Genomic DNA, 11,928 nt, shown 5'->3' on the forward strand with positions numbered 1-11,928 from the left:
GTTGAGAACTTACCCTAGATACGTTTCCACTTCATCAAGGTTGGTCAACACGTAGAGCATGATCTTGCACCACTCTTCATAGCTCAAGGTCTTTGTGGTTGCTCCACTTGCTCTCCCACATGGCCCTTTGAAAAGGCTAAGGGTCGATTCATTTTCGTCCTCGTTGTACCGAGTGGGTGGATTATGCATGCTAGGATGGTTCTCATTATAGTATGTTGTTGTGAAGTTTGACACCTCCTCATGAATGAATGCCTCAGCAATGGAAGCCTCAATCCTATCTTTGTTTCCACATTTCTTGCTAATAGTCTTTAGACATCTCTCGATTGGATAGCACCAACGGTTCTGCATGGGCCCCCCCATTCGTGCCTCAGACGGGAGGTGCAAAATCAAATGCTGCATCAACAAGAAAAAGCCAGGTGGAAAGATCTTCTCCAACTTACAGAGCAATAGAGGTGCCATTTTTCCAACTCCTCAACCACTTTCACAGATACCTCCTTAGCACAAAGCTGGTGGAAGAAAAAGCTCAACTTTGCCAGCACCTTCCATACATTCTTAGGGACATAGCCTCGAACCATCGATGGAAGAAGCCGCTCAATCTATATGCGGTAGTCATGACTCTTCATCCCTAAGACTCGGCCAGTCTCTGGGTTCGCTCCCCTCCTCAGATTCACTGCATACCCATCTGAGAACTTTAACATCTGCATCCATTGTATCACTTCTGTCCTATGCTTCTTTTCTAAGACGTAATCGGCCTTAGGCCTTTTCCATGGTTTGCCGTCTCTTGGAGGCAGCATCTCTAGCTTTGGTCTATCGCATAGTGTTGCCAGGTCCACTTTGGCCTTAGGGTTGCCCTTTTTCTTGTCAGGAATGTCCATGAGTGTTGCCCAAAGTGCTTCGGCGACATTCTTCTTAGTGTGCATTACATCTATATTATGTGGAAGGAGAAGGTCATCAAAATAGGGAAGCCTCTCCAAGCCTGACTTATGAGTCCACATATGTTCGACATCATATCCCATAAAGCAATCTTTCTTTAGATTATCTTTCTTTCGACTATCTTTCTGTGGATTGACCACGAGAGCATCTATCTAAGCATAAACCTAGGCACCAGTCATCTTCTAAGGTTCAGGGTCGGTCACCTTGACACCTTTCATGAAGTTCTTGGTGCCTTGTCTGAATGCATGGTTAAGAGGGAGGAACTATCGATGCTTGTCGAACGACGATAACTTGCCACCCATCTTCAACCAAATGAACTCCAGAGTTGTCTTGCATACCGGGCAAGGGAACTTCCTGTGGACACACCAGGCACTGAATATCCCATACGCTAGGAAGTCATGCATGGAGTACTGGTACCAAACATACATTTTGAAGTTTTTCTTTGTAGCTCGGTCGTAAGTCCATACAACTTCATTCCAAGCACTGATTAATTCATCATAAATAGGCTCCATGTACATACCCATTTTGTTTCCCGGGTGTCCAGGAATTATCAATGTCAAGAATATGTTTTGCCATTGAAGGAGGACCCCGGGGGGGGGAGATTGAGGGGGATAGCGAACATGGGCCAACAAGTGTATGGGGCCGACATCATTCCATAAGGATTGAACCCATCCGTTGCCAGCGCAACACGTGCATTATGGGCCTCAGCTTTTCCATGCTTCACCATCAGCTGGATGTACCATCTTGTCAGGATTGTATCGAATGTCATTCTTGTGCCATGTCATCTGTTTTGTAGACTCCTTGATCATGAATAGCCATTGGAGCCTCGGTATGATCGGAAGGTGTCGTAGGACTTTCATGGGGATCTCAAGCTGCTCCTTCTGGCCATCACCTTTGTCTACCTCCACATACCTAGAGGATTTACACTTTGGACAGTACTTTGCATCCTTGTGATCTTTTCTAAATAGGATGCACCCCTTCGGACAACAATGTATCTGCTCATATGGCATCTTAAGTGCACGAAGGAGTCTCTGTGACTCATAGAAGCTGCTCGACAGAATATGACCCTCCGGAAGCAGCCCACCAATAACTGCCAACATACCATCAAAGCAGGCTCGACTCATGTTGTACTAGGACTTCAACCTCATTAGGCGTCCAATGGCATCCAGTTGAGAAACCATTGCCTTCTCGTGTAGGAGCTTCTGTGCCGAAGACAACATTTGGTAGAACGCCTTTCCGGTTGGCTCTAGCTCCTCCTCCTCATCCTCCTTCTCCTCCTCCTCCATAGGTCTTTTAGCGAACATTGCTTCGTGAAAGTCACCTAACCATCCTGCTACCCCGCCATCAGCATCAAATGCCTCCAAGCGTGGTCTCACCACCTCCTCTCTAGTACGATGGGCTTCACCATGGAACACCCACCGGGTATAGTTTGGCGTAAATCCATACTTGCAAAGATGTTCCCCCATGATCTTCCTTGTTTTTCTTTTCCTGTTTCCGTATTTGCTACAGGGACAGAATGTGTCTCTCGCTCCATTAGTTGCCTTGCCAAATGCTTGGTTCAAGAAACCCTCGGTCTTGTCCATCCATTCAGGGGTGATTTTAGCCTGACTTGGGTGGCCTATGTACATCCACTCACGGTTATCCATCCTCTAGCATATACATGAGCGAGTAATATAACCACCAATTGCATCTGAACGGCGTGCCTACTGTCTAATGGTTGAGGATAGGTCCTAATCCCACCCGCGGATGCGTATATGAGGTTAGTTTACATGCTCTACTCTGATCTGAGATAGAATTTCAGTAGCACCTCCCTGTTGTTCTCCCGATACATGTCCTAGAAGGGAGAGTGTGTATCTAGAGAACAACAGGGAGGTGGTGCCGACACTCTGTCTTGGATCAAAGCAGAACATGGAAACTACCCCACCTATGCATCCGCGGGCTGTCCAAAAAAGTGGACAATCTGAAACAGATACGGTCTTAGATATGCGAAGATCTGCATACCTCCAACCATATATGTTTCAAATGGGAGACGCCTAACTGGGTTACACCGATCTATGACAACGATAAGGAAGAGAGGTTATTTATACCTAGGGTGGCGGTGGAGTTAGGCTAGCGGGGCAGTGGCGAGGCGACGCTGTGCAGGCAGGACCGTAGCACCGACGAAGATGATCAGGGTCTCCTATGTACTCCGGGTCCCCTCCGACGGGTCCTGCTCTCCAAAAGAAGAATTATAATACTATAAGTTAAAATTTTTGGCAGAACCTCCCCTGTACAGGGAGGTTTCCAAAACTTGCAAGAAAAAAGCTGGCATGATGGCTGACAACATATATACGGCACGAAGGCCCACACATCCATGTATGGCATGAAGGCCCACACATCCACATACGGCACAAAGGCTGTCAATGACATACAAGGCATGAAGGCCGACAACCGGGGGGGGCTTTATACCTTGGGTGGCGGTGGAGTCGGGCGACGCGGTGCTAGGGTCACCTTCGTCTCCAGCGAGGGGCGGGGACGAACGGTGAGGGGCATGGATGGCGGCCGAGGCTCCTCCTCCTCCCTTCTCCTTCTCCTCCCTTCTCCTTCTTCCTTCTCCCTTCTCCTCTCCTCCACCTCCCTTCTCTCCTCTACTCCCCTGCTCCTCCTCTCCTCCACTCCAGTGGTTTAGGGGCGGGGGGCAGCCGGGGTAGGGCACCACCGGTGGGTCCACGTCCTACGGCGGAGCGAGGCCAGCTACGGCAGAGGTCGAGCGATGGCGGGGCAGGGCCGGGGTGGGGTGGCGCACCATCGGCGGGGGAGGGCAGACCTGGGCATGGGCCGGCCATGGTCGAGGTTCAGTGACACCGGTAGTCCACGATGGTGGAGCGAGGCCGGGGCGAGGTCGGCTACGGCAGAGGTCGGGCAGCGGCGGGGCAGGGCCAGGGCGGGGCGGCGTACCATCGGCCGGGGAGGGCAGACCCGGACGCGGTGGAGGTCTGGTGGCGCTTGTAACACCCCAGTGTTATACCAGCATTTAGGCACTGCAAATCATGCATGTTATGCATCATCAAGCATCCTAATCATACATGCCTAATCATGTAAATAATAACTAAAACCTTGCTTCGAAACATATGAAACATGCTCGCGAAACATGAATGTTGCATACACTTGTTTAGAGTTGTTTTTGCCCAAATTATGCTTACTAGGTTAGTAAAACATGTTTGGCTATGATTGTAAATCATCTAGAATTATTTAGCACAATTTTTAGAGCAAAGTTTGTATTTAAATTATTGCCAAATTTTGCTTTAAAAATAATTCTTCAAAATTTGGGTTTTGAATTAATATTGAGTTTAATTTGGTAATCAAAATCTATTTGGAATTTGACTTTGGTCACAAAAGTAAAGTTGTAGATATTGAAAAATGGAACAAATTTTATTTTTACACCAATTTGTGAAAATGCTTTTAAATGGCTCAAAATGGGATTTGAGTTCTGTTTATTTGAGAAATAAAAAGAATTTTTTTTCATTTTCGCTTAACAGGCCGCCGCCCCGCTTCTCGGCCCACGGCCGAAGCCGGCTCGGCCTGCCACCATGCCCGCTGCTCGCTCGCCCCGCATCTGGCCCAGCCCACCTCGCGCGCCCGGCCTGTCTCCACGCTGCGCCGCGCCGTTCCCGCGCGCCGCGTCCCGACCAGCGCTAAAGCGCGACCGCCGCGTGGCGGCCATGCGCTGGCGACGCCCGCCACGTGGCAGCCACAGCATGCCTCCGCCTCCATGTGCTCGCCTTCATCTGCGGAGCCCGTGGCGCTCTCCTCTTCACTTTCCCGCGCTGCCTCTCTGCTTCGCCCGCACGAGCTCTGCTCTCTCGCCACTGAGCGCCACCGCAGCCCCGCCAGAAAAATTCGCCACCAGTGCTCCACCATTGCCCGCAATCAAGTGCACATAGCTCCGCCTCGCTCTCCGTCACCTGGTACTTGTGGCTGTGACACCTTTTGAGCCAAGGTAGAGCATTTTGCGCGTTTCGCCACCGTCAGTCATGGCGCCGCCGTGCTCGGCCACCGTGGAACGCGTCCTCCTTCCCTCCTCCATCCTTTTGAGTTGCCTGCTCAGGTTCGGCACTCTCTTGCAGACCCCGCATGCTTGCTCGCTTGGCCGGACCCGGCCGGCAACAGCCGCCGGCCCGCTGGCAGCGCCCGCGCTGCCATGGCGTCTAGAGCACCGCCGTGGCTCCTTCGCCTCGGCCGAGCTGGGCCAGGATAGCTTGGGCCGAAGCCCCGAGCCAAGCCGCCACCCTCCCCTTCGCTCGGTCTGCGCAGGCCGAATGTGGCCGTGGGCCAGTTGTTTCCACGGGCCGGCCCAGTAGTAATAGGAAAATTTCGTTTTTAGTTTTCTTTTATTATTTGGAAAGAGAAATGCTTTGGAAAATGTTTGTATACTCAAATTTGCTCCAAATTTGTTGAAACAAATTTTGCTAGGTTTCTTGTCACCATATCTACATGATAAAAATATTGCATGTCATTTTTGAGATACTTTTCTGTAGAGCTTTATTTAATCCTTGATATTGCTGATAACTTGTAAATGTGTAGTAAAACCTATATGCTTCAGAAAAATATGATTCCAAGTTTGTTAATCTTCTTGTGTAATGTACTTCCTAGGAAAAATATGTGCCATGCATGTCCTATAGAAAAATTATGAGGTGTAGTTCAAGTGCCTTTAATGGCTGATTTTTGTTATTTTTGCTAGAGAGCAAAATTTGTATAAAACATGCATGTGATAATTTTTGTACAGTGATTATTTGTTGTGTAGAACATAGAAAAAATATTTTATCTAGTGTTTGACACTTTTCACAGTACAAAGTATTTTCATGTTCATAATCATGTCATAGCTTGTTATTTTTGTGTAGGCTAATCCACTCATCCAAATGCCATAAAAATCTAAGGGTAGACTACTTAGGGTAGTACTGTGCTATGGTAATTTTCTAAGATTTTTTTGAGCTATAAAAATAGATGTTGTTATTCAAACCTATTATTAACTAGGGTTAATCAAATGTTACTTTGTGTATGCTTAAGGAATTAGTGAAGCTTTGGTGTATCTTTGAAGCATTTAATGAGATGTGTTAACTTAGCATATTAGTAGTAGAAGAGAATGCAGTAGATGACATGTGCTTATAGTATATGTTCTTGGATGATGTTGACTACCTTGCATTCAAGCATATCCATTGTGTTCATTTCATCCGATGCAATTTTTGCATAAGCACTTACGCACATGCATCATACAGGATTGCAAACCGAGAACCTAGTCGTCATACCCGAGGAGCTCGAGGAGCAGCTCGAGGTGCAGCCATAGGAAGTGACTGAAGCAGACGAGGAGGATGTTGAGGAACTTCCGGAGTGCCCTGATCACGCCCGAGCTCCTTTGAGAGAGGCAAGCCTCGGAGCATTTTCTCCCTGGTTTGCAATTGTTAATTAACTACTTTACTTTAATTGATGCATTATGTTCAGGAGTTGTTTGCAACCATTGCTGCATTATACCTTGTCTACCTTTGATATACTATATCCTTGTTACCCTGGTATCTGCAGTCGAGTCAATGCTTAGCTAGCTTAGACCGGTAGAAGTTGGGTGATTTCCTGTCACCTGTGAGCTATAGGTGGTTACCTGGATCTGCTTGGATGACTATGAAGTCATGGTATAACTAAGTGTTAAATAAAGTTGAGACCAGATGGAGACTTATAGAGTTTTGAACTGTAGTGCTTTTCGTCTATGTTGATTAAGGACCAACCGTTGTTGGGCCTCGAGTCATGTTGAACGCATGCCTTACATTTAGCTAGCCGAATAAAGTACCTTTCGACCATGAAGCTAGGAGACTATTCAGGCCGAGTAGATTGCCCGCAGCGCACTGTGCCGGAGCAGGTGTGGTAGGACACGAGGGCGAGATGATAAGACCAAAGTGCAGTTGGTCGGCCCCCGGGTACATGTGGTTCCTGGCAAACTCGAGATTCCTGGATAGTTGACTTGGTGACCGATACCTCACTTTAGCGGGTGAGTAAGGTTTGTGTAAGGAATAAATCACCAGCTAGTTAGGAATCGATTCGAATCACCATCGCTCCTGGATAGTGAGCACTTGACTTGAGTTACTTCATCATAGTAATGTTGATGGAACACTTGGACAGTTATAATGAATATGACAATATGGAAGTTGTTAATGATCCTTGGTTATCATTATCTGCTTAATCACATGTTTGCTCTAGTATAGGTGCAAATCTAGTCGACAGGTTATAAATAATTAACTTGACAATAATGCTTTTGGAAAGGTCCTTGAAATGCTAAAAATGCTTCTTTTTGCAAATGAGTCAGCTACCCTACTATAAAGCCTTCATAATCCTTGGTGTCATTTATTTTCGGTTATGTTGGGTAAGTCTAGCTGAGTACCTTCTCGTACTCAGGGTTTTATTCCCACTTGTTGCAGATGGGTAGATGTATTACAGCTACTGTATCAACTGCCTTTATCCTGCGATGGGTGATGCTTAGGACCATGGGCATGGTCATTCATTACATCTCGTCTAATGCTTTTATTGAAGATGATCATTAGCTGGCACTGTATTTGAACTCCGTGTGAGTGTGTGTGGTTTTGAATAAATGGCTTCCGCTACTTTTATTTGAACTTGTTTTGTAATAACTATATTTAAACACCGATGTATCTGGAATGTAAACTTTTATGTAATATGTGATGGTGACCGCTAAACTTATTACGATCTTGGCTGGGATGTGAGTTGGTTTGAAATCCTTCGTGATTTCATGGACTACCGGGTTATACGGGCTTAAGTTTGCTAAATCGTCTGCTCTAGCGGATGATTTTCTTACTTAATTTCGTATAATTGGTTGGTTCTGTTACAGCGCCGGTGGTCCGAGGCGACGGGGCGGGGCCGGGGTGCGCGGCTGGAGGGAGAGTGGGAGAGTGGGAGCCAGCCGGCTAGCCCGCTAGGGTTAAGTGGGGCGGTCCTTTGCCGAGTGCCGAGATGTGGGCACTCGGCAAATAAATTCAGGGGGTCTTTTAATCCGAAAGATGAAAAAAAATTCTAAATATTCTTTGCCGAGTGCTGCAAGCCTGGCACTCGACAAAGGGTTCCGACACTCGGTAAAGTATTTTTTTTGTTTTCAAAATTTTTCTGTGGTATTTATATAGTACCTTAAAGCACATGTTCCAATTTGGAACTTTTTTATGACTTTTTGGTATATTTTTTAAATTTTTTATGTTTACTTGATTTTTTCTCAAAAAAGTAAATTTGAACTGCAGGTGCATGAAATATTGGAATTTAGCAATTCAAAAAATGGTATTCATATTTTTGAGTGTATTTTGAGGCCGTGTGCAGGGACATTTGTGAAATTTTGAACATCTGTTTCACAAAACATGACCATCAACTTGTTAAAAAAGTGTTTTTTAATTCTATAAAATGCAAACGAAGTCCGAAAATCATGAAACTTATCGAGGTGTCGTGTCATTGCATGTAGAGGCTATGGTAAAAATTTAGAAGTTTCCGAGCAAGTTGTGACGTATGATGCCTAAAACCCAGACATCTCCACATGTGATCACATCCCAAGCCGTCTAGGTGGCGACAACCACCAAGAGTAACAAGTGAATCCTGCAGCGAAACACGAATGCCAAGTGCCTCTAGATGCAATCACTCAAGCAATGCACTTGGATTCTCTCCCAATCTCACAAAGATGATGAATCAATGATGGAGATGAGTGTGAGGGCTTTGGCTAAGCTCATAAGGTTGCTATGTTAATGCAAATGGCCAAGAGAGTGAGCTTAAGCCGGCCATGGGGCTTAAATAGAAGCCCCCACAAAATAGAACCATTGGGCTCCTCACTACACTGAACACGGGCCGATCGGACGCTCCGATCATATTGACCGGACGCTGGACCTCAGCGTCCGGTCGTGCGATGTGAGCCACGTGTCATCGGCTTCAAACACCGATCGCCTAATTTCAATGGTCAAGAGATGACCGGACGCGTCAGTTAGAAAGTGACCGGACGCTGGACCTCAGGGTCCGGTCGTTTCCAGTAAGGTTCCAAACGCAACATTTCACGACCGGACGCGTCCGATCACTCAATGTTTCCTCTATGCGCCTCACGTTAGCGTACGTCAGCACTGACCGGACGCACCCTGCCAGCATCCGGTCACTTTTAGTGCCAGCGTCCGGTCGAAGACCGAGACCACGCGCTCACTGCTGCTACTGACCGGACGCGCTGGTCCAACTGAGACCAGCGTCCGGTCACTTATAGTGACCTTCGTCTTTTCTATCTAGGGCGCTGATAAAGTTTCTAACCCTTGCTTAAATGTGCCAACCACCAAGTGTATCACTTTGTGCACATGTGTTAGCATATTTTCACAAACATTTTTAAGGGTGTTAGCACTCCACTAGATCCTAAATGCATATGCAATGAGTTAGAGCATCTAGTGGCACTTTGATAACCATATTTCAATACGAGTTTCACCCCTCTTAATAGTACAACTATCGATCCTAAATGTGATCATACTCGCTAAGTGTCTCGATCACTAAAACAAAATGGCTCCTACTATTTATACATTTGCCTTGAGCCTTTTGTTTTTCTCTTTCTTCTTTTCCAAGTTCAAGTATTTGATCATCACCATGCCATTACCATCGTCATGATCTTCGCCATTGCTTCATCACTTGGAGTAGTGCTACCTATCTCATAATCACTTTGATAAACTAGGTTAGCACTTAGGGTTTCATCAATTAACCAAAACCAAATTAGAGCTTTCAATAGGATAGGCATCTGAGTTTTTCTTCCACCATGCTAGAACATTAAAGTTCTCTATCGGTCTCACAACTACTCTAGGATCATCCAAATAAATATCCAGTTCTGATCTTTCTAAGTGAGTACTCGAGTTTTGTGATGAAAATTGAGCAAATGCAAGCTCTACACGCCGTTTGCCACGAAGTCTAGAAGAACTCGATTTGCCCTGACTTAAAACTTCCTCTTCATATGTAACGAAGACAGGACCTGTGTTGTTCTTCACAACCCTCTCGTACTCTAGATAATATTTCTTCAAGTATTGTCTAAGCTCTCTTATCTTTGCTTCTGCTTCTGCATTCTCAACAGTCAAGTAAAAGAACCTGACAAAATCAACTTTCATTGATGGGTCCAGGATAGCAGCTATGAGAAGTACCATACTAGACGCAGCCTAGTATTTCTGAAACTTGGTATACATAGCTTTAGCCAACTCATTGAGTAGTTCATTGGTATTCCACGTCTCATCAAGCAATACATCTCAAACTGCCATCAACATCTTCAGAAAGAGGTGGGCTGTTGGATGCCTATCCGCAGAAAATGCTTTTGTAGCCTCACTGAACTATTCTAGGAATTCATGAAGCGATTCAGCTTTCTACCAGTCTTGTTCACTAGGAACATCCTGATACTGCTCTGCTACGAATCTGTTGAGAGCTATTTTATATTTCAGAGCTTCATTCAACATGTCATACGTAGCATTCCAGTAGTGGGGAACATCTAGAACCAGCTCGACTTGCCTTTGAGACCTAATGCCTGAACGATTGAGTTGAATGTTTGCAGACAAGAAGGTGTAGATGTGACAACCTTGATAATGTCTCTTACCCATCCAACTGCATTTGGTATGACTTGCAATCTAGCTTGGACCATTATATTGAGCACATGAGCGGCACATCTAACATGTATGTGTTCACCCTTAAAGAACATCTAAGCACCTAGAGCAGCACGCAAGTCTCTAATCACTCTATTGTTCATGCTTGCATTATCTAGAGTCACTATGAACACACGATCAACTAAATCCCACTCCGTCAAGCAAGCCGTGATGCCATCTTACACAGCAAATGAGTTATGGGGGAAAGAGATCTGCTTGAATGCAATAATCTTCTTATGGAGCTCAAACTCTTCATCAATGTAATGAGCTGTAACTTCAAGATTCCCCAAATTTTGGTTTGATGACCACAAATCAGCAGTTAAACTGACATGAGACTTCAACTTTGTAATCTTTTGATGTAGCTGTAATTTCTCTTCTTCATACAAGATCAGACAGTCTGCACGAACAGTTTGTCGACCCACCACATTGAATGAAGGCTGGCAATAATTTATCATCTCTTTCCAAGTAGGATCATTTGCTTTTCGAAATGCAACTTCAGCACTAAGGAAGTACTTTGCAATCAGACATTTGAATACAACAGGATCAAATACAGAATTATCTCTATCAGACTTGTTCTTCAAAGTTGCTAAGAATCTGTCCCTGTCCTCTTGAGGGATATGATGACAGTAATATCCAATATGCCTATTTAAGTGAGTTGTCCCTTTCCCTAACACAAAAGACAACTGGAGCTTGCATACTTGCACACAGCCTTCTCAGTTCCATCAACGATTTCTGAGTCAACATAAGCCCAAACTTTAGCCCTCCTTTTCCCTGACCGGCCTGACTAATCAGTGGAGATAGCATCAAGACTATCTCAACTTCTGCTGCTGTTGCTGATGAAACCCTCTCCATAATATCAAACACTTAGACTAATCAATTAGAGTCCCCTAAACCAATGAATGACAATCAATTAGATAGGATATTAAAGTAAGACGCAAAGAAACTGAATTACACAAAAAAATTATAAGCCTAATTTGTTTTCATGATAATAGTACAGCTGACTGTAAAATGTTTATAAATTTGTTTTCATGATTATTGTAGAGGTCATTGCAAACTAATGAGATTTTTTGTTCTAAAACATCCAAAAATGTATGGGTTAGGACAATGACAATGTAAGGAACAGCGTTAAAAATGCAGCATGTGACATTTTCATCTACCGGTGAACTGATATGGATGGAGAACAATTCAAAGTGTATTGCCCAGTCCCTCTACATATAGCATGGATGGATGGATCGATTCCTATCAGTGCGCCTAGTATTTGCATAAAACTCAGTATATACCAACATGTTTAGGCTGAATTGATAGTAAAATCACTGCCGAAGTCCAAGAAAGT

The 11,928-nt window shown here is 45.1% G+C and overlaps 1 pseudogene; it reads right to left on the minus strand.

Annotated features, from left to right (window-relative positions):
* Positions 1-2,933: 2,933 nt before the first annotated feature.
* Positions 2,934-11,447, minus strand: LOC136492908 (zinc finger BED domain-containing protein RICESLEEPER 2-like; annotated as a pseudogene).
* Between the last annotated feature and the right edge of the window lie 481 nt (positions 11,448-11,928).

Source organism: Miscanthus floridulus, chromosome 11, assembly GCF_019320115.1.
Source record: "Miscanthus floridulus cultivar M001 chromosome 11, ASM1932011v1, whole genome shotgun sequence".
Classification (NCBI taxonomy): domain Eukaryota; kingdom Viridiplantae; phylum Streptophyta; class Magnoliopsida; order Poales; family Poaceae; genus Miscanthus; species Miscanthus floridulus.